At 41.2% G+C, this 23,942-nt stretch overlaps 1 long non-coding RNA gene across 1 annotated transcript; it reads left to right on the plus strand.

Moving 5' to 3' along the window:
- Positions 1 to 300: 300 nt before the first annotated feature.
- LOC132351092 (uncharacterized) lies at positions 301 to 22,451 on the plus strand. Its single transcript, XR_009498082.1, has 3 exons — positions 301 to 374; positions 21,444 to 21,524; positions 22,078 to 22,451. It is a non-coding gene; the product is annotated as an uncharacterized LOC132351092 (long non-coding RNA).
- The last annotated feature ends 1,491 nt before the right edge of the window (positions 22,452 to 23,942 follow it).

Genomic DNA, 23,942 nt, shown 5'->3' on the forward strand with positions numbered 1-23,942 from the left:
GAGGGGAGGTGTGGAGAGTGACCTGTGCTTGCACACAGGCTTCCTGGTGGCTGCAGCAGCAGCCTTAGCGTCTCATGCCCGTCTCTGTGGTCCGCGCTGATAGCCGCAGCTGGCGCCAGTCTCTGGAGCTCGTTTAGGCGGTGCTCTGAATCCCTTCTCCTCACGCACCAGGAAACAATGGTCTCTTGCCTCTGAGGCAGGTCCAGACTTTTTCCCAGACTCCCTCCCGGCTAGCTGTGGTGCACTAGCCCCCTTCAGGCTGTGTTCACACAGTCAACCCTAGTCCTCTCCCTGGGGTCTGACCTCCGAAGCCTGAGCCTCAGCTCCCAGCCCCTGCCCGCCCCGGCGGGTGAGCAGACAAGCCTCTCGGGCTGGTGAGTGTTGGTCGGCACTGATCCTCTGTGCGGGAATCTCTCTGCTTTGCCCTCTGTACCCCCTGTTGCTGCACTCTCCCCTGTGGCTCCAAAGCTTCCCCCCCCACCACCACCACCTCCCGTCTCTGCCAGTGAAGGGGCTTCCTAGTGCGTGGAAACTTTTCCTCCTTCACAGCTCCCTCCCACTGGTGCAGGTCCCGTCCCTATTCTTTTGTCTCTGTTTTTTCTGTTTTCTTTTGCCCTACCCCGGTATGTGGGGAGTTTCTTGCCTTTTGGGAAGTCTGAGGTCTTCTGCCAGCATTCAGTCAGTGTTCTGTAGGAGTTGTTCCACATGTAGGTCTATTTCTGATGTATTTGTGGGGAGGAAGGTCATCTCCACATCTTACTCTTCCGGCATCTTGAAGGTCTCCCCCAAAATCTTATTTATTTACCCATCTAGTTACCATTTCTGAAGCTCTCCTTTGTATACACCCATATTTCCACCTGGTATAATTTTCCTTGATTTTTCTTGTAGTGTGGGTGCACTGGTGATGAATTCCTTCAGCTTCTTTATTTCTGAAAACGGTTTTATTTCACTTTTGTTTTTGAAAGATATTTTCTCTGGGTATAGAATTCTAGGTTGAAGGTTTTTTTCAGGTAATTTAAAGACGTTTCTCCATTGTCTTCTCACTCACATTATTTCTGATGAGAAATCTACTGTTATCCTTTCCTTTGTCCCCCTGATTTTCTCTGCATCAGTGATATTGAACAATTTGATTTCATGACCCTTGGTGTACTTTTTAAAAATATTTCTTGTGCTTAGGGTTTGATGATGTTCTTGGATTTGTGGATTTATAATTTCCATCAAATTTGGAAATTCTGGGTCATTATCCTCAAATATTTTTCTCTCCCACCCATCCTTTGGGGACTCCAATTACACTTATATTAAGCTATTTGAAGTTTCCCACAGCTCATTGTTACTCTGTTCATTTTAAAATTCTCTTTTTGTTCTGTGTTTCATATTGAATAGTTTCTATTGTTCTGTCTTCAAATTCACTAATTTTTTCTTCTGCAACGTCTAAACTGCCACTAATTCCAACCAAAGTATTTTTCATCTCACACACTGTACTTTTCATCTTTAGAAGCTGAACTGGAGTTTTAAAAAAGATATATTTTCTAAGCCTTTATTTAACTTTTTGAACATATGGGATGTAGTTAAAATAGCTGTTTTAATGTCCTTGTCTGCTAATTCTAACATCTGTGTCAGCTCTAGGTTGATTTTAATTAATTGTTTTTTCTCCTCATTAAGAGCCGTATTTTCCTGCTTCTTTTCATGCTTGGTAGTTTTTCACTGGATGCCAGACACTGTGAGTTTTACTTTATTGGGTGCTGAATATTTTTGTATTCCTATAAATATTCTTGACCTTTTTTTCCTGAGACCCAGTTAAGTTATTTAGAAATATTTTGATCCTTTTGAGTCTTGCTTTTAAGATTTGGCAGGACTTGAGCAGGGACCAGTTGAGGGCTAATTTTTCCCCACTACAGAAATAAGTCCTTTCTGGGTACTTTACCCAGTGTTCCATGAATAATGAGGTTTTCCAGTCTGGCTTGTGGGAACAGGTACTATTCCTAGCTGTATGTGATTGTTGGGCAGTATTACCTCTAATTCTTTTGGGTGTTTCTTTCCTAGCCTCATGCAGTTTTTTCACATGCATGCACTGATCATTACTCAGCTGAATACTCAGAGGGGACTCTCTGAAGATGTTCAGAGTGCTCTCTGCATGCTGCTTCCTCCTCCCCAGTATGCAGTCCTGCAAACTCTAGTTGCCTTGGTCTCTCAGACTCTCAGCCACATCCCTCAACTCAAGGCGTCCATCGAACTCTACCTGTGTTTCCTCACCACTGCACTGCAACCTGTGAAACTGTTCAACTCAGTAAGCCAAGGCAATCCTAGTGCTCGTCTTGTTTGTTTCCCAGCTCTCACAAATCCCTTACTGCCTGGTGTTTAGTGTCTTGAAAACTGTTATTTCATATACTCTGTCTAGTTTTTGTTTAATGTGGGAGAGTAAATCTGGTCCCTGTTACTCCATCTTGGCTAGAATCAGAAGTGCCAATCTAATCTTAAAATATTTCCAAGACACAGTTATGAGGGAGTCTGCATGACTATGAATTTTCCAACGTAAAGGTCTCAAGAAGCCCTTGGCAGTCTTCTGTGGGGGAGACAACTAATGATGATTCCAAACCTTACTCCCAGAGGACTCAGTTTCCCCATATAAGCCATCACTCTTTTGTGCTCATTCTGAGCTGGGCGTGGATGAAAGTGGTGCCCCAGCTGAGCTGCTGCTTTATTTAGAAAAGGCAAATTACTGTACATTTACTCTCTACTACCCACCTTGGGAATTTAAAGGGAATGATCATATCCAAAACTATCAGACAACTTTGATCAGCAAAGTTCCAAGTCATCCTGATGTACTGAACTATAAGGATCAGAAATTCATAGGCTTCTGAGCCAAAATGAGATTCACATTTGATATAAATAAGAATTAGCCTGTGATTCTGCAGTTTTGTTTCCTGACCTGGTGCCTCCTGCAAAAATAGAAATGTCAGTGCCTGGCAGTGGTGGAGCATGCCAACTGGTATTGTGACCCAAAGGACCAATAAGGCACTGGCTGCACAGCCAGCTGGCAGCCTGCCATTACCAATGGGAAAATCATTCCTCTGTGATAAGACAGCGACAAATGCTTTCCCTGTGGCTGTGATTAAAGCGGGCTCTGCATTATGACAACAGTGCTTCGAGCTTCGCATAGCAGTCATTTTTGCTAAATATTCATATGCTTATTTATACTCTCCCAGGCCTTGTCTGAAATCAGGGAGTTTAAAATTTCAGGCACAAACTATTTCCCTTTTGGGGAAGAAAAATTAGTGGACACAGGAATAGAAGGGTACATTTAGGAGTTGAGAAAGGGGGGGAATAGAATCATAGATGATTCTGTAATCAGTCTGTAGAAGAACTGTGTATTTCCTCTGCATGCTTGGTAGAAGAGAGTTGCTAGTTGTGGAGGGCATGTAAAAATGTAAGCTCCAATTCCAGGGGGACTGTATTTTTCCTAACCCAGTAACTCATAAATGTGTTTTGAAAGAATGAATAAATAAATGAATAATCTATAAAAATGGTGCAATGTCCTCTAGGGCAGAGACTAAAGGTTGTCCTTGTAACCATAGTATCTAAGAAGAGTTCTTGGCACATAGAAGGAACTCAAATACATGTTTTTGGATGAATTAATGAGTGATAGAATGCAAGGAGGAAGGGAGAGAGGGAGGAAGGGAAGGAGGAAGGAAGGAAGGAAGGAAGGGGTTTGAGAACAGACAGCTGGCCTGGTCACCCCACTTCCCAGGACAAGTGCACCTGGCTGCCAAGAAGCAGATTTGTTTGTCTTCTACAGGTGTTTATTACATCTGCTTTGGGGCCATTAAATTTCAGACCCTTATGGTGAGCCTCTCCACAATTTGTTAGCCCTTTATAACTTACGAAACATCTCAAGGTTTGTAGGTGGTACTGGCCACTAGGAAAATTCAGTATTTTACCTTGGGAGGGACCTCTATCTTCTGAGCTGGCCTTCTGATTCTGTCACCCCAGCCCCTCTTGTACCCTCCCCTAGGTGGGGATGGGGTGTATGTGTATTAGAGGGAGAGGGAAAGAGGAAGGGGGAGGGATGAAGAGAGAGAGAAAAGAGAGAGAGAGGTGTGTGATGCTAGAAGACAGCTTCCCTGTGTGTCCTCTGGCTGCCCACCTGTCAGCATCTTTGGCCTCCACATGCCCTTTCACATTCACATGGAGCTCTGTTCCTGCTTATGTCAACATAAGAGCTTATGGGCTTAAGGCTTCATGGGTTGAAATGAATACTGAAAGTTTATGTATGGCACCTTGGCAGGATTATGGAAGGGGGATATGGGAATTGAATCCCCCATTAAATGGTCCCCAATAAAATAAATGGAAAAAAATCCCTCTAGGTCCTTCCTGTGTGTAATAAACTAGGGACTAGTCTGAAAATCAAGAGCTTTGGTGCCCATCTCATCTCTGCCTCCAGCTCACTGTGTAGATGTGGGCAAGTCTCTCCTCTCTTGGCCTCGATTGGTCATCTGGATGAAGGGAAGGTTGAGCTATAGGGTCTCCAGAGCCCTTCCTGGCTGTGGCACTCCCGTAATTCTAAGCATGCCCTGACCATGCCCACCTGCCTGGTGAAGCCGATACCCTGGAACTCACTGCTCCAAGAGGAGCTTGAGATGGAGGACACTGGGTAGCCACTGTTTCCAAGTTACGCCTGTTTGTTTTTGTCAAGCTTGGCACTTTAGGGAGAGAAAAGGATAACTTAGTGGATGTCAGAGGCACAAGAACTATGGAATAGAGTACTCAACCCTGGAGCCACAGTCCTTTGAGACCATAAGAGTGCATCCTGCCTGGTGAACCCCAGTCCCTCCCACTGTGGACACTAATAATCTATACTCTGCACATCAGCCTTAGTCAGTCCCTAAGCCAGGGTGGGGATTACCCTGGTATAGACACAACATCTGGTATGACTCTTGGATAATAATTAAAATGATGATGTATCCATTTGAATACACATCTACAAACTTAGGAATGCCAGAAATATCACATTTCTGTATTTTCTTTAAAATAATATTAAATCTAACTCAAAGTCCACATCTTACAAACTAATGGGAAATCTTAATTGTTACGGAGCCTCCATCCTGATTGCCTTTGGGTAAAATGTTCCTGGGTCTTCCAATGGCAGAGCATCAGCACGACCTCTCTGCTAATTGATTGACGGTTACTGCTAAGAGCTTCTTTGTCCCAGTCCAAATGGTCCCCCATATCTGGCATCTCTGCGGTCAACCATGGTAATCTATGATGAGACTGGAGTCAGTCTGCTAGGGCCCAGCCTCCCTAGGATACCATGCAATCATTCCCCCTAATACTTGCCACCTCTTGGGATTCTGCCAGAGAGCAGAATAAGGGTTGCCACTCTTCACAAGTCCTGCAGATCTCAATCCTCTTCTCTGGAAGAAAGCTCTCTTTCTTTTTATCCTCAAGTCATTCTTCACTCTCTCCTTCCCTCCCAGGAACATCTATTTAATGAGTTTAGGTACTTAAAACTAGGAGACAATTTAAACTATTTCTGCTTTAGATACAACAAACTAGGGAATATAACAACAACAACAAAAAAGCAGACTCACACATATAGAGGACAAACTAGTGGTTACCAGTCAGGAGAGGGAAAGAGGGAAGGGCAAGATTGGGGAAGGGGATTAAGAGGTACAAACTATTATGTGTAAAATAAGCTACAAAGATATATTATACAACACAAGGAATATAGCCAATATTCTATAATAACTATAAATGGAGCATAAACTTTTAAAATGGTGAATCACTATACTGTACACCTATAACTTCTATAATATCATATATGAACTATACTTCAATAAAAATATATATATATTTATTTTTAAAATCCTTTTTCTGCTTTAGGCCTTCAGAAAAATAAAAAGCCTGGGTGCTAGGAAATAGCATGTGTTTTAGTTAGGGCGTGGGCTCAGTTACTATGACAAGAGACCCAAATGTATGATGACTCGAATAGCAGCCTGGAGATGAGCAGTAGGGTGGATGGGGCTTATCTCTTCCATGTGGTCTTGTAGGGATGGAGGCTCCTTCCACTTGTCCCCAGGGGGTCGTCCTCATCTATATGCCCAAGGCTAGGTCACCTCCATGTCAGTGACCCATCCTGCAGAGAGGGGAACGAGTAGAAGACCAAGACCTGTAACTTGTCTTTAAGGAGATGATCTAGAAGTTCTCAGGTCACTTTAATTCCCAAACCACTGACTGAACTAATTCATAAGACCACACCTGGCTGCAAAAGAAATACAGGACTGGAGGGAATTCTAATAGCAAGAAGAAGAGAATATAAATCAGAGAAAATTAGGGCTATCTGTTTGAAATATAAAGGAAAATATAAGGAAAAGAAACCATAAATTAACATTTTAACAAATTATTATTATCAACAGCATTATTGTTCCCTTCTCATTATTAGGGACCAGTTGTATGCCTGTCACTCTGTCGGATTTAACCTGTGTTATCTGTTGCAAGGAAATGATAGCTCTTGTGCTCTCCAGGGCTCTGTGGTGGCTTTTCACTGTGTACATTGAGAGAAGTGAAAGGACTTCTCTGTATGATTTGGGATTAGGGTTGTCCACACAAGAAATGCGGATGAGATTTGGAAGACAAGTAAAGCAGCCGCCATTTCTCCGCCAGGCACGGTGGCAGCTCCTGCACATTGTCACTGGTCTGCTGGCTACCCTAGTTGGCCTGGGGTAGCAGCCGGGCTCCAGCCCCTGCATCTCCCACTGCACTTGCTCCTTCAGCTTCTCTGCAGCCTGGGCCTGACTGTGTGTGCATCTCCACGGTAGAGGACACCAGCTTTTCCTGCAGGTCCCTTGTGTGATCAAGGTTGGGTTAGTTCTTATGCTTTTGGTTTGTCCTCACAGGTTCCATTCGTCTTCACAGGTTCTAGTGGGTCCTTGCTCTCCCCCACTTCCCGTGCAGCTTGCTCTCACAGCCTGTTCCCCGGGAAACCAGCCTGAGACACCTTCCTCTTCTAGTGCTCCTCCTTTGGCTTCCGTGATTTTACTTTTTCTTGGTTTTTCTCCCACTTCTGCATCAGTCCCTATCTGCTTCTTTTCAGGCTTCCACTCTTCTTGTTGCCTTTTCTAAACAGGAGTTTCTCAGTTTGATTGCCAGGTGAATTTTCCATTTCTGTTTTCAAATGCTATCTCTGTGTTCATGACCCCCCAACTTATGTATCTAGCCTAGTCTCCTCTTTAGGGCTCTAGTCTCTGAGGTCCAATTTCCTCCTTGACATCTGCAATTAGATGACTTATAAGCATCTCTAACTTCATGTTTCCAAAACTAGACTATATTCTTCCCTCTAAAACCTATTTCTCTGCCAGGGTTTTCCAACCCAGTAGATTACATTCGTCCCTAAGGTTCAAGTCAGACACCTGGCTCCATCCATGACTCTTTCTATCCTTCACCCCACACAGCCAAAAGTTCAGCAAGTACCCTCTATACGTCTAGTTAGAGCCATGCACCTGGTACAAAGGCTCCAGAATTTCTTTAGGCTTCCTGTTCCCCATTTCCACTATAGAAACAGTATGGCCAGATCAGTCTTAAGGCAGGCAGGTGCTGATCACCTGGGCACACACAGTCATGGGCAGCCTGGGTCAGCTCTCAAAGTGTCCTTTGAGGGCAATTGAGTGACTAACAGAGGCACAGATAAATGCAATAGGTCTGAGGATCCTTAGTGCATTATTATCATTTTGATGATAAAACTATATTCTTTATATCATTTTCATTAACTGAACACATCCATATCTCTATCTATCTATCTATCTATCTATCCATTGTATTAATATAAATAATGTACATTTCTGTTGGGGAAAGGAAAGGAGGAGCTTTGTTTTGTCCACAATCCTTAATCCCTGGGAATCAAGAATAAGGAAATAGAAGTCTAAGCACTGCCCAGAGTCTGAAGTAACCGACTGCAGGAGGCTCCGCAACCCAGTGATACCGAAACCTCCCCCGCGAACATCTGTGTGGCTGAGAGGGTCTTGGGGCTCTGGCCGGGTGTCAAGCCTGTGCCGCTGAGGTGGGAGAGCCGAGTTCAGGACATTGGTCCACCAGAGACCTCCCAGCTCCACATAATATCAAACAGCAAAAGCTCTCCCAGAGATCTCCATCTCAATGCTAAGACCCAGATCCATTCAATGACCACCAAGCTACAGTGCTGGATACCCTATGCCAAACAACTAGCAAGACAGGAACACAACCCCACCCATTAGCAGAGAGGCTGCCTAAAATCATAATAAGGTCACAGACAACCCAAAACACACCACCAGATGCAGTCCTGCCCACCAGAAAGGCAAGATCCTGCCTCATCCACCAGAACACAGGCACCAGTCTGCTCCACCAGGAAGCCTACACAACCCACTGAACCAACCTTAGCCACTGGGGGCAGACACCAAAAACAACAAAAACTACAAACCTGCAGCCTGCGAAAAGGAGACCCCAAACACAGTAAGTGAAGCAAAATAAGAAGACAGAGAAACACACAGCAGATGAAGGAGCAAGGTAAAAACCCAGCAGACTAAACAAATGAAGAAGAAATATGCAGTCTACCTGAAAAAGAATTCAAAGTAATGTTAGTAAAGATGATCCAAAATCTTAGAAATAGAATGGAGAAAATACAAGAAACGTTTAACAAGGACCTAGAAGAACTAAAGAGCAAACAAACAATGATGAACAACACAATAAGTGAAATTAAAAATTCTCTAGAGGGAATCGATAGCAGAATAACTGAGGCAGAAGAACGGATAAGTGACCTGGAAGATAAAATAGTGGAAATAACTACTGCAGAGCAGAATAAAGAAAAAAGAACGAAAAGAATTGAGGACAGTCTCAGAAAACTCTGGGACAACATTAAATGCACCAACATTCGAACTACAGGGGTCCCAGAAGAAGAAGAGAAAAAAGAAAGGGACTGAGAAAATATTTGAAGAAATTATAGTTGAAAACTTCCCTAATATGGGAAAGGAAATAGTTAAGTCCAGGAAGCACAGAGAGCCCCATACAGGATAAATCCAAGGAGAAACATGCCAAGACACATATTAATCAAACTATCAAAAATTAAATACAAAGAAAAAATATTAAAAGAAGCAAGGGAAAAACAACAAATAACATACAAGGGAATCCCCAGAAGGTTAATAGCTGATCTTTCAGCAGAAACTATGCAAGCCAGAAGGGAGTGGCAGGACGTATTTAAAGTGATGAAAGGGAAAAACCTACAACCAAGATTACTCTACCCAGCAAGGATCTCATTCAGATTCGATGGAGAAATTAAAACCTTTACAGACAAGCAAAAGTTAAGAGAATTCAGCACCACCAAACCAGCTTTACAACAAATGCTAAAGGAACTTCTCTAGGCAGGAAACACAAGAGAAGGAAAAGACCTACAATAACAAACCCAAAACAATTAAGGAAATGGTAATAGGAATGTACATATCGATAATTACCTTAAATGTAAATGGATTAAATGTTCCAACCAAAAGACATAGACTAGCTGAATGGATACAAAAACAAGACCCGTATATATGCTGTCTACAAAAGACATGATTCAGACCTAGGGACACATACAGACTGAAAGTGAGGGGATGGAAAAAGATATTCCATGCAAATGGAAATCAAAAGAAAGCTGCAGTAGCAATTCTCATGTAAGAAAAAATAGACTTTAAAATAAAGACTATTACAAGAGACAAAGAAGGAAACTACATAATGATCAAGGGATCAATCCTAGAAAAAGATACAGCACTTGTAAATATTTATGCACCCAACATAGGAGCCCCTCAATACATAAGGCAAATGCTAACAGCCATAAAAGGGGAAATCAACAGTAACACAATCATAGTAGGGAACTTTTACACCCCACTTTCACCAATGGACAGATCATCCAAAATGAAAATAAATAAGGAAACACAAGCTTTAAATGATACATTAAACAAGATGGACTTAATTGATATTTATAGGACATTCCATCCGAAAACAACAGAATACACTTTCTTCTCAAGTGCTCATGGAACATTCTCCAGGGTAGATCATATCTTCGGTCACAAATCAAACCTTGGTAAATTTAAGAAAATTGAAATTGTATCAAGTATCTTATCCAACCACAACGCTATGAGACTAGATATCAATTACAGGAAACAATCTGTAAGAAATACAAACACATGGAGGCTAAACAACACACTACTTAATAACCAAGAGATCACTGAAGAAATCAAAGAGGAAATCAAAAAATACCTAGAAACAAGTGACAATGAAAACATGATGACCCAAAACCTCTGGGATGTAGCAAAAGCAGTTCTAAGAGGGAATTTTATAGCAATACAATCCTACTTCAAGAAACAAGAAACATCTCAAATAAACAACCTAACTTAGCAGAAGGAAAGGAATCCTAAAGATCAGATCAGAAATAAATGAAAAAGAAATGAAGGAAACAATAGCAAAGATCAATAAAACTAAAAGCTGGTTCTTTGAGAAGATAAACAAAATTGATAAACCATTAGCCAGACTCATCAAGAAAAAAAGGGAGAAGACTCAAATGAATAGAATTAGAAATGAAAAAGGAGAAGTAACAACTGACACTGCAGAAATACAAAGGATCATGCGAGATGACTACAAGCAACTATCTGCCAATAAAATGGACAACCTGGAAGAAATGGACAAATTCTTAGAAAAGCACAACCTTCTGAGACTGAACCACGAAGAAAGAGAAAATATAAACAGACCAATCACAAGCACTGAAATTGAAACTGTGATTAAAAATCTTCTAACAAACAAAAGCCAAGGACCAGATGGCTTCACAGGCGAATTCTATCAAACATTTAGAGAAGAGCTTACACCTATCCTTCTCAAACTCTTCCAAAATATAGTAGAGGGAGGAACACTCCTAGACTCATTCTACGGGGCCACCATCACCCTGATACCAAAACCAGACAAAGACGTCATAAACAAAGAAAACTACAGGCCAATATCACTGATGAACACAGATGCAAAAATCCTCAACGAAATACTAGCAAACAGAATCCAACAGCACATTAAAAGGATCCTACACCATGATCAAGTGGGGTTTATTCCAGGAATGCAAGGATTCATCAATATACGCAAATCAATCAATGTGATAAACCATATTAACAAATTAACGGAGAAAAACCATATGATCATCTCAATAGATGTAGAAAAAGCATTTGACAAAATTCAACACCTATTTATGATAAAAACCTTCCAGAAAGTAGGCATAGAGGGAACTTACCTTAATATAATAAAGGCCATATATGACAAACCCACAGCCAACATCGTTCTCAATGGTGAAAAACTGAAACCATTTCCTCTAAGATCAGGAAGAAGAAAAGGTTGTCCGCTCTCACCACTATTCTTCAACATAGGTTTGGAAGTTTTAGCCACAGCACACAGAGGAGAAAAAGAAATAAAAGGAATCCAAATTGGGAAAGAACAAGTAAAGCTCTCACTGTTTGCAGATGACATGATTCTATACATAGAGAATCTTAAAGATACTACCAGAAAAGTACTAGAGCTAATCAATGAATTTGGTAGAGCAGCAGGATACAAAATTAATGCACAGAAATCTCTTGCATTCCTACACACTAATGATGAAAAATCTGAAAGAGAAATTAAGGAAACACTCCCTTTTACCATTGCAACAAAAAGAATAAAATACCTAGGAATAAACCTACCTAGGGAGAACAAAAGACCTGTATGCAGAACACTATAAGACACTGATGAAAGAAATAAAAGAAGATACAAACAGATGGAGAGATATACCATGTTCTTGGATTGGAAGAATCAACATTGTGAAAATGACTATACTACCTAAAGCAATCTACAGAGTCAATGCAATCCCTATCAAAGTAACATTGGCATTTTTCACAGAACTAGAACAAAAAATCTCACAATTTGTATGGAAACACAAAAAACCCCGAATAGCCTAAGCAATCCTGAGAAAGAAAAATGGAGCTGGAGGAATCAGGCTCCCCGACTTTAGACTATACTAGAAACCTACAGTCATCAAGACAGTATGGTGCTGGCACAAAAACAGAAATATAGATCAATGGAACAGGAAAGAAAGCCCAGAGATAAACCCACGCACCTATGGTCAACTTATCTATGACAAAGGAGGTAAAGATATACAATGGAGAAAAGACAGTCTCTTCAATAAGTTGTGGTGGGAAAACTGGACAGCTACCTGTAAAAGAATGAAATTAGAATATTCCCTAACACCATACAGAAAAGTAAACTCAAATTGGATTATAGACCTAAATGTAAGGCCAGCACTTTAAAACTCTTCGAGGAAAACATAGGCAGAACTCTCTATGTCATAAATCACAGCAAGATCTTTTTGACCCACCTCCTACAGAAATGGAAATAAAAACAAAAATAAACAAATGAGATCTAATGAAACTTAAAAGCTTTTGCACAGCAAAGGAAACCATAAACAAGAGGAAAAGACAACCCTCAGACTGGAGAAAATATTTGCAAATGAAGCAAGTGACAAAGGATTAATCTCCAAAATTTCCAAGCCGCTCATGCAGCTCAATATCAAAAAAACAAACAACCCAATCCAAAAATTGGCAGAAGACCTAAATAGACATTTCTCCAAAGAAGATACACAGATTGCCAACAAACACATGAAAGAATGTGCAGCATCACTAATCATTAGAGAAATGCAAATCAAAAGTACAATAAGGTATCACCTCACACAGGTCAGAATGGCCATCATCAAAAAATCTACAAACAATAAATGGTGGAGAGGGTGTGGAGAAAAAGGAGCCCTCTTGCACTGTTGGTGGGAATGTAAATTGATGCAGCCACTATGGAGAACAGTATGGAGGTTCTTTAAAAAACTAAAAATAGAACTACCATACGACCCAGCAATATCACTACTGGGCATATACCCTGAGAAAACCATAATTCAAAAAGAGTCATGTACCACAGTGTTCATTGCAGCTGTATTTACAATAGCCAGGGCATGGAAGCAAGCTAAGTGTCCATTGACAGAGGAATGGATGAAGAAGATGTGGCACATATATACAATGGAATATTACTCAGCCATAAAAAAACCAAAATTGAGTTATTTGTAGTAGGGTGGATGGACCTAGAGACTGTCATACAGAGTGAAGTAAGTCAGAAAGAGAAAAATAAATACCTTATGCTAACACATATATATGCAATCTAAGAAAAAAAAAAAAGGTTCTGAAGAACCTAGGGGCAGGACAGGAATAAAGACACAGACGTAGAGAATGGACTTGAGGACACGGGGAGGGGAAGGGTAAGCTGGGATGAAATAAGAGAGTGGCATGGACTTATATATACTACCAAACGTAAAATAGATAGCTAGTGGGAAGCAGCCGCACAGTACAGGGAGATTATCTTGGTGCTTTGTGTCCACCTAGAGGGTGGGATAGGGAGTGTGGGAGGGAGAAGCAAGAGGGAGGAGATATGGGGATATATGTATATGTGTAGCTGATTCACTTTGTTGTAAAGCTGAAACTAACACACCATTGTAAAGCAAGTATACTCCAATAAAGATGTTAAAAAAAAAAGAATAAGGAAATATTACAGAATTACAGCACCAAAGCAAGCCAACAAAGGTGCAGTGCAAACATTTTCTATAAACAACGTAGTCAACCAAATATTTACTGAACACTCACTTCATACAAGGCACTTCTGCTAAATGTCTTGAAGGTGCTCACTGAGGAATGAGACTTGGCTCCTGTGTTTTCACAAAATACTTAAGAAAACAAAGCACCGTACGTGAACAGTTAAGTAATAAGAAGGAATTACGTACTGAGACTTTGTTTATACAAAGCAATACAGAGAAAATATACATTAGGATTGCTTCTAAACAATGCTTGGTAAGTAATTATAAGTGGAAGGACTGAGCAATAGGAAAAGATCCTTCAGCTGGATTCAGTCCAGCTGAGTATGTATCTCACTGAACATCAGCATCTCAGCTATTCATTCCCATGGTAACTGGAAAGTCTAGGGGACTAATTACAGTAATACTCATCAAGGTAATTCGAAGAATAATAGCACATGCTGAGGCTATATTTCAGACACAGGCAATACACTTTGCTAGTATCATCTCATTTAAATCTCACAACAACCCTAAGAGGTAGCGACTACCCTGAGGTTTGGAGTGGGTAAATGGTCTCACATCAGGTAAGTGGAAAGAGCTGGGACTTGGACCCAGGTCTGCTTGGCTACAGCTTATGCTTCAAAATCAGGATGGGAAGGTGCCTCATCTCTTAGCACCTCCTTCCAAGAGGAAAGAATGAAGAAAGACTTCATGAAGAGAAGCAAGAATCTATAGGAAAGAGAAATTCACAAGTGGAAAGTAAATCACTTAAGCCAGTATACAGATTTAAAAAAAAAAAAAAGGAATGAAAAAAGGCTTAAACTGAGTTATATGAAAGAGCAGGCTGGCTGGGGATGGAGGAAGCAGCATAAATTCTCTCCGTTACTTAGAAACTTAGGGGGAGAAAAAAGAGCCTGTGGGCTGCCACAACAGATTGCTAGCCAGTCAACTTTTCATCCCCAAATGCTTCTGAATATGGGGCTGTCATGTGTCACATAAAGTGGATACAGAAAGGAACATGGAGGGTTGTTATTCTTGACCCTTGTTGGGAGAGTGTATGTAAGAGTAGTCTAAGTTAAAAGATGCACTCACAAATTTAAGAAAGAATTCAGAAAACCGAGACTTTATAGTTTCTAAACAATGAACAACACTCTTCCTTGGGCATCCATTATCCTTCTAGCAGAATGTCTTAGGAACCCCTGGGGGCAGTGGTGTGCTGCAGTTGACTCCTACAAGCTTGTGAGAGATGGTTGTTAAATTTGCGGGAACTTCCCACAGAGGTTGAGATTCATTGGTGGTTCGCGGTATTTTACACTGTGGAAATCCGTAAATGTTATAAATCCCCCAGAGAGCTGGTTATTAAGTGTTTTCCAGCACACCACTGCCTAGAAGCACCAAGAGTTTTAATTAGCACCCCTTCATCTAGAGTCCTCAGTGGACCTAATGTAGTGAAAACTGGGGGTTGAGTGAGTGTAGGGAAGGAGGATGGGAAATATAGAAAAAGAGAACAAGTGATACACGTGCTACAGGTAGTGGTTCCCGCACCTGGCTGCATCTGAGAATCACCTGGGGAACTTTTAAGAGATAAAGACCTCTAGATCCAATGATGAATCTAGCACATCTGACACCTGGAGCAGATAAAAATCTCCCTCCTCTATGTGACAAAATTATTTAAATAGTAGTTATGTAATCAACAATAACTGATTATGTTATATAACATATATAAAAGTCATATTATATGTAATATATGGTATACATAATGTATATATAATAAAGTTAAAAATAATGTTATATATAAAATAACATTATTTTCTTGATTCATTTTTATTTTATAGTTAATTAGAAATAACAACTTTCAATTTTAAAATATTATTCAATAGAATAGTTTCACGTACAGAATAAAATTTTCCCATTCCAAAATAGCATGTTGTACTTCATAATTTACACTCTATTTCACCATTTCAAATTTGAAATACAAATAAAAACTCCAGATGATTACACAGAATGGCAAATTTGATGTAATTCAGGTTCTTTTCCTTTGTCTTAACTCAGGCTATTATCATGAGTGATTCTTATTTATTTTGAATAAATGCAGGTAAATGTACTATAGGTGCTGGAGACATGAACTGAACCCAAAGCAAGCCTCGGACTCCAACCGTTAAAAATCTTCTCTGGGAATGAGCATGTGTAGGTGAGACTGTGTGTTGGGGGCTGACTGTATCACTGGGAGTTCAGTAAATTAATGTGCATGCCGAATACGACATTTACTAAAGGGTAAGTAATAAAAATGTGCAGTTTGAAGCTTGAGTAAATATTACTTAAACTCAACAGCAAGTGCTTAGAACGTAGACCAAGAAAAGGTTTCGGAGGAGAGGTATTTTCTCACCGACGTTGTTTGGAGCTGTCAGCACATGGTGGTAATGAAAAGCAGGCTGACTTTTTGTTGGTTCTATTATCGTTCTTTAATTCTCTAAAGACAGTGCTCCCCACTCACCTTCTACACCTGGGTGTACCGCTCCCGACACCCAGCCCCTGGTGCATCCCTGCCTAGATCCCACCTCGAACCAAAATATTTGGAATCTCTTGGGAGGATGGCCCAGGAGTCTATATTTGTAAAAAGCTCTCCCATGTGATTCTGATGTTCAGCCAGGTTTGGGAACCACAGAGACAGAAATATCTATGACTCAAAGTCAAGGGAGGAGGTTGGGATATCTGAGGAGCTGATCAAGTCTCCAGTTTCTAGAAACCCCTCCCCAGGTGCAGTGGGGGAAGATGAATGACCACTGAGAGCAAGCATGTTTAAAGAACCTCCAAGGGCAACTGTAGAAAGTTCTTCCACTGTGTCATGAAAGACACTTAAAGACATTTACATGTTAAAAATGAGAAAACATACCTTTTTATTAAATGATAGATTAGGAGGAGAGTTTTTTTTTACCACTGCATTTCTTTTTTTTTTTTTTTTTTTTTTTTTTTTTTTTTTTTACCACTGCATTTCTTAATAGCAATTTTTTTTTCAACTGTTCACCCTCCTTATTTGTCCCTTTGTTCCTTCCCTTGACTATCTCCAAAAAGCCAATTCACAAAAAGTCAGAATAATTTAAAAAAAAAAAAAAAAAACCCTTGTTACACGTTACTTTTCTGCTCAAATACCTTCAATGGGCTCCCTACTTCACTCAGAGTAAAAGTCAGAATCTGACTATAGCTACAAAGCCTTATACAGTGTGTCCCTCCCCCCATTCCACCACCACTGTCTCTTCTGATCGAGTCTCCTCACTCACTCCATTCCAGTTACATTAGCCTCTTGCTGTTCTGCACGCTCACTAGGCACTACTACCCCAGGGCCTTTGCACTGGCTGTTCCCTCTGCCTGAAACACTCTTCCCTCGGGAATCCACATGGTTCCATCTCTTACCTCCTTCCTGTCTGTGTTCAAATCTCTCACCTGATATAAAAGAGCTTTATTTTTCTCGATTGCACCTAACATCATATGACATACCATATATTTTACTTGTTTATTTTCTGTCTCCTCTACTATGTTTTTGAAGGCAGGATTTTTTATCCATGTTTAGTGCTGTATCTCCAGTGCCTAGACTCTGCCTTGTACATAGGTGGTACTTCATAAATATTTGTTGAATGAATGAATCAAAAAAATGCACATGATCAAAAATCAAATAATAACAATAATAACATAAAAAAATTTCCTTTGCCCCAACCTTTCTTATACAGTCACAGTTCCAGAGGTAACCACTTAGAACTTTTAAAGCTATACTTTCTGTTTACCCCTAGATCTCTAAATACATCCTTCTACTTTCATGATCTATTGGCCCCCTGCTAGGATAAAGCTGGATTTGATTCATTTTACTTTCTCGGTCCATGTATTTATCTACTACAATGTAGTTACTATTTTTAGTTCTTTCTTCATCTATGTACCTATCACAGTGTAGTTACTCTATTTTTACCTCTTTTATTGCTTATTCATGTAACTTCCTTATATGCCACCACATTTCTCCTCAACTCTGACACAGTGTCTTTTGTCTCCACAGTTCCTCACATGGGGATATTAGCCCCTTCTTCTTTCCTTCCACACTCCTTCTCCTGTCCTCCTCCCAATTTTCATTTTCTTTCCTGAGGCATTAGTTCTCATCACCATAGTATGACTTGAATTTCATGTCTCATAATTGAAATCTTCAAAAGGATCTCTAAGACAGTGTGTCCAGTTTTAACAGACATTTCACTTCCCCTAGTCTCCATTTGAAATTTGGACAGAAATCGTGTGGGGCAAGGCTGGAGTTTTGCCAGAAGAGGGGAGAGGCGAGGCGACTCTTTGGGAAGCTTGCCAGGGCAGCCCTGTGGTGGATGCACCAGGCTTTAGGGCTGGCCTCAGCTGTCCATGCTCTGCCACCTGATTCTCAACAACTGGAGTAGAGGATGTGCCTCTCGGCGGGGGTGGGGGGGACTCAGGTTAACCAAGTTCCCAAGACTGATGTACCAATGCCTGTCTTTCCAATGGGAAATGGAACTGTTAGGCCAAAAGGGGTGTGCATATTGACAAGATTAACGTACTCTCTCCCAGTAGACAGACATATGTAAGAAACCAAATTAAGGTAGCTTGGTGATTGGATTCAAAACAAGGAGTTAGATGAAATAGATGTTTAATCTCAATGGATGTAGATAGCTGATCAACCCTCTCTCAAGGGAGAACAGGTTCTGCCAATGAAACTATAGCTCCTCAAGGTCTGTTGTGTGAGGGCAACAAACACCTCCTTTATTGGTGTCTGTTGATTCCTTTCTGTCCCCACCTCTGATTAATCCCCTTTGACCATCATGTATTTAAAATTTTTTCCATAATTATTATTAAAATCAAGGCTAACTGTCTGCAAGCCATTCTCTCTAAGGTAAGTTAGCACATTTCTGATTAAAATAATTCTCTGAGAGCCATCTTATTTTCCTCACTCCCAAATTCACAGCCAGTCACATCACTCTTTCCTTCAGGTAAAAAGAGAATGTGTATTTTCTATTGATGAAAGGCATCTGGAAATTCAGTATCTCATAAATATAGCAAAGTGTCTTTCTGTAGTAAGCACATTTCTGAAATAGATGGAGGCATTTCTGCGACGTCCAGAAGACTGGTTGGATGTCAGACCAGGTTCATGCTGGGACTGAACATGTTTATAGCTGCTGCAGCTTAATGACTTACCACCAGATGGTCTATCAGATCTTAAATGGAACTGAACAAGGAATATTAGAATTAATCAACCATGTACAGGGCTTAGGGTTTCGTTCTACTTGTTTACCATTGTATAGAATATATAATGATGTCGTTTACGATACAGCAAGATGGAAGGAAGGGAGGGAGGAATTAGATAAGTAAATCTAAAGTGAAGAAATTTAAATACATTCATTCATGTACTGAACATTTAATTAATATTTATTGAGCATCTACTATTTGCCAGGACCTGTACTAAATCCTGGGGACAAAATAAATGACGAATAAGGCAGATTACAATATCTGACCTCATGGAGCTAACAATCCTGAGGACAAGATAAAATTAAATTAAATTTGTGCCAATAATGACACAAATAAGGGCTTCCCCGGTGGCGCAGTAGTTAAGAATCCGCCCACCAATGCAGAGGACATGGGTTCGAGCCCTGGTCCAGGAATATCCCACATGCCGCGGAACAACTAAGCCCCTATGCCACAACTACCGAGCCTGCACTCTAGAGCCCGTGAGCCACAACTACTGAGCCCGTGTGCCACAACTACTGAAGCCTGCGTGCCTAGAGCCCGTCCGCTGCAACAAGAGAAGCCACCGCAATGAGAAGCCTGCGCACTGCAACGAAGAGTAGCCCCCGCTCACCGCAACTAGAGAAAGCCCCCGCACAGCATCGAAGACCAAAGCAGCCAAAAAAATAATAATAATAATGATGACAAAATTAGGTAATTATAACTGGGAAATGTGCTATAAAAGAGAAGAATGGGATGCTATGATAACATGAAAGAGGAAGAACTGATCTAATCTGGGAGAATTGGGATGGATTGGAGATGACATTCCCGAGGCAGTGGTGTGTAAGTTGAGACCCGAAGGATGTGCATAAGCTAACTTAGCAAGAGATTGGGAAGAGTGTTTCATGTAGGGGGAACAGCATGTGCAAAGACTCAGAGGCAGGAAGGAGCATAGCACATTGACAGAACTGCAAGGCCAGTATTGGTAAAGGGTAGCCATCCAGAGACTTAGATGGATGAGATGAGCACTGGAAAGCGAATCATAACATCTCCAGATGGTAACCATTATACCACTTATTAGATGGAGGAGTTATTGTTTAGTTCATGTGTGTAGAATTTAGTTACCTTTTCAACAAGGAAAAAGGCAATATTCTAGTCCATGGGATGGTAAAGCTTTCAGGTAAACTAATAATTCTGATAGCTAGAACTTCATCTATTCCATCTCATATAATTTTAATACCTTTGAATTAAATATTTCTGCTGCAAACCAGAGTGCCTAAATTCTTCTTGGTGGATGAATGTCAGTTAGAGAATCAGGTCGTCCTTGTTAAGAAGTGCTTTCTTCCTCTACTCTGTCTATGTCCCTTGGAATTCTTCCCAGTCATCATGGCCATCCTATTAGTTCGAGTTTGCCTTAGAAGGATGTGCACCATTTGTGATTAAAAGAACAAAGGAAACAAAGTTTAGATTCCCAAACCACTGGTGGTCTCATTGGATTTTCTTTCCTTTATTCTTGTTTTCAGTTAAATAATATCATGCCCAATTCAGTTTATTTTCTGACCCACCCGTATCCTTTTTGCTCCAATTCTTCCTGTGTCAAATCTCCTTAGACTGACCCATGTACTCTTTCCAATTTCAATTTTCATTGTTCTTATACTTCCATAAGAATAGGCAAGGGTCTGTTTCATGCAGTTGTGTCTAGTTGTATCTATATGTGAATTCTTGAGGTATGAGGGTGTATAATCATGTGCAAATATAAAACCGTTTCCATTACGTAGGTGTCCATACATGTGCCAACAAATGTACATGTATGTAAATGTCCTGTGATTATAACACCGTAGGGCTGTGCTGTCCAATTTGGGTAGCCACTAGCCACATTTGCCTATTTAAATTAACTAAAATTAAAAATTCAGTACCTCTGTTAAATTAGCCACATTTTAAGTGCTCAATAGCCACATGAGGCTAGTGGCTACCATATTGAATGGAGCAGATATACAGCATTCCAATCATCACCAAAATAGCCGCACTATTGGATAGTGCAGCTGCAGGGGGATTTTTTGCCCTTGTATGCAGCTCAGATTCCTTAATATAGCTTCAAAACCCAGACCTGGCCCTTCCTGACCTCTGTCACTGTCTTAGTCCATACCTCCCCTCAAGCACTATTCTCCAGGCATGCTGAACTTCTTTTAGTTCCTTGAGTATTCTTTGCTCTCCTTACCAGGCTTCCAACATACTTTCCCTCCCTGCTAAAATACCATTTCTAGCATCACCAATTTCAACTTCAACGTCACTTCCTCAGGCAGTTTTCTGTGATTGTGAGGCTTTGCAGTGTGCACCCCATTCTTGCCCTATATTGAAGGTAATACTTAAAAAAGCCTCTTGCTTTTAAAATTACACCTCATTCCCTGATGGAGTATAGGCTCTGTGAGGCCAGGGATGTGTCACTGTGTCTATCCTGCTTACCTTCTGCCACGGTGGCCACGCAGCTGGCACTTAGTGAATATGTGTTCAATAAATAAGGGTCTGATTTGTGCACAGCCTTGAAGATGGGAGTATAAGTGACCACATCTGAAACTACAATGTATGTTGGGGCAACTCTGTTTAGGCAACACCGATACCAGGATGCAGCCAGTGTGCGTGAGAAGCAGACGTGAGCAGAGAGAGTGAGAAAGAGGAAGATGAGAAGGTGAGGAATCAGAGTGACAGAGAAAGAACAGAATTCCCTGGGAAGCAGGACAGAGAGTCTCAGTTGTCACTCCTGATGTGTCTCTTCGTTATCTGGGGAGGAGGGGATGGGAGTTAGGAGTCAGAATCCACACCGAGGACCCGCACGCAGAGCATGTCTGAGTAACTCCCATAAAGGTATGGCCTCTGCAGTCCTGCCCAGGGGAGGTGAGAGCTGGTAGCATGATTCACACAGGAGTTTTAGTTTTTACACTTCACTCTCTCACAAACATTTAAGCAGATCCCCAAACCTAGTTCTTAGAAATTCATTAAAATCTCCTGTCCTCTTCTATCTTTAGGACCCTTACATTCTTTGCAGTTTTTTTTTCTGCCCTGTCTCTGTTGCCCTGGTCCCTGGGTCCCCTCTCTTCTCTCTCCACGTGTAGCTCTACAAAGGCTCCAGAGGAGTCCCACTCACCCCCAAGTCCCACAAAGCACCTTAAGGATGGAGGGTTGTGTCTTTACTAATGGCTTTTCTCATGAGAGTTGGATTATTTTCCCCATTTTTTTCACAGAAAGTGAGGGAGAATTAAGGAGCTGAGTGGACAAAGGTGGAGAGAGAATGCTGTGATCTCCCAAACATTCATAATTTTTATCCCATCACATGTAAATTGAAGTGTTTCCTGGTGGCACAGTGGTTAAGAATCGGCCTGCCAATGCAGGGGACATGGCTTCGAGCCCTGGTCCAGGAAGATCCCACATGCCATGGAGCAACTAAGCCTGTGCGCCAAAACTACTGAGCCTGTGCTCTAGAGCCCATGAGCCACAACTACTGAAGCCCACGCACCTAGAGCCTGTGCTCTGCAACAAAGAGAAGCCACTGCAATGAGAAGCCCATGCACCGCAATGAAGAGTAGCCCTCACTGGCCAGAACTAGAGAAAAGCCTCCATGTAGCAACGAAGAACCAACACAGCCAAATAAATAAATGAATAAATAAAAAATTTAAAAAATAAACTCCATAGAGTTCATCTATGGAATGGCTTTAGTTCCAATGTTCTTTAAAAAAAATTGAGCTAAAGGATTGTCCTCAGACATTAAGGGGCTAGTTTAAGCAAGTATACACAATTTTTTTCTTATTCTTCCTGTGCTCTGACAGTATAGGGTAAATAATGAGACTTATAAAATTGGTTCCCTTCCAGGGTGCAAGCCAGTCCCTGTAAAATGGATGAAATACCATTTTATATCAACAAATTAAGGGGAAGACAGTGCCTCATACGATGCCTGGCACACAGCAGGGCTCCATGAGGGAATTCAGCACAAGGTAGAATCCAGAGCAGTGGTTCTCAAGCCTACTGCACAGAGGAAGCATGTGGGGCACTTGAAAAAATATCATTCTCTTGTTCCCAGCCACAGAAACTCTGATGTAATTGGTCTTAGGTATGGCCAGGGCACTGGCATTTTTAAAAGCCCACCAGTGGTTTCTACTGCACAGCCAAGGTTTAGAAACATACCCTGGTCTAGAGGGAAACTATGGGTCCTTCTCTCATATTTTCCTTCAGATTTTTACAAGGATGCCATCTTTGGCTCAGCCATGGGGTTGGAATGTCTGGAGCTAATTGGTTTGAGATAAAAATTTCACTATGGAATTTTTCTACTAGATGTGGTCTGCTAGATGTTTACAAAGTGGTATGTGCGTGTGTGTGTGTGTATACGTGTGCACACTGAAATTTCTTCTAAGCCCTTTGAAGTTCCATGTCCTCCACAGGGTCCCCATGCTTAGAAATTTGGGAGCTTTCTCTCAAGTAATGTTATCGTTTTACATCCAAATCCAAAGTCAAAGTAGCAGTAATTATTAGCATAAATCAGCAAGCAAAATATGGCAACCAGTACAGAAAGGTTGGCCTGATAGTCCTCAGTGATACCTTTATTTTCATATATCTGCTGGGTTCAAGATTAGTTTATTAATTCTGCAGCAGGTTAAGGGAATAGAAACAGCTGGTAATCATTTATTCATTTATATTTTCATTCAACAGCCATCTGCTGAATGTCTTCTACGTGCCAAATCTTAGGGTTGGGGATACAATGGTGAATAAAATTACACAGCCGCTGTCCTCAGTCCAGTGGGAGGCAGAGGAGAGGGAGCAGGCGCTTGCACTCAGTGTGAATGTGCAGTGAGGCAGGAGTCCAGGATGCTGGGAGGGACAGGGTTAGGATATCCAGCCCAGACATGATTGGCAGGTTGTGGGGTGATGATGGGGAAAGACTCCTGGAAAAAATTACTTTGGGGAGAGTGGAAGCCATGGATTTCCCTTTAAGAAAGAACTTGCAGAATTCCCTGGTGGTCCAGTGGTTAGGACTCTGGGCTTTCACTGCCGAAGGCCTGGGATGGATCCCTGGTTGGGGAAGTAAGATCCCACAAGCTGCGCGGAGCAGCAGAAA

Source organism: Balaenoptera ricei, chromosome 16 (assembly GCF_028023285.1).
Source record: "Balaenoptera ricei isolate mBalRic1 chromosome 16, mBalRic1.hap2, whole genome shotgun sequence".
Taxonomy (NCBI): domain Eukaryota; kingdom Metazoa; phylum Chordata; class Mammalia; order Artiodactyla; family Balaenopteridae; genus Balaenoptera; species Balaenoptera ricei.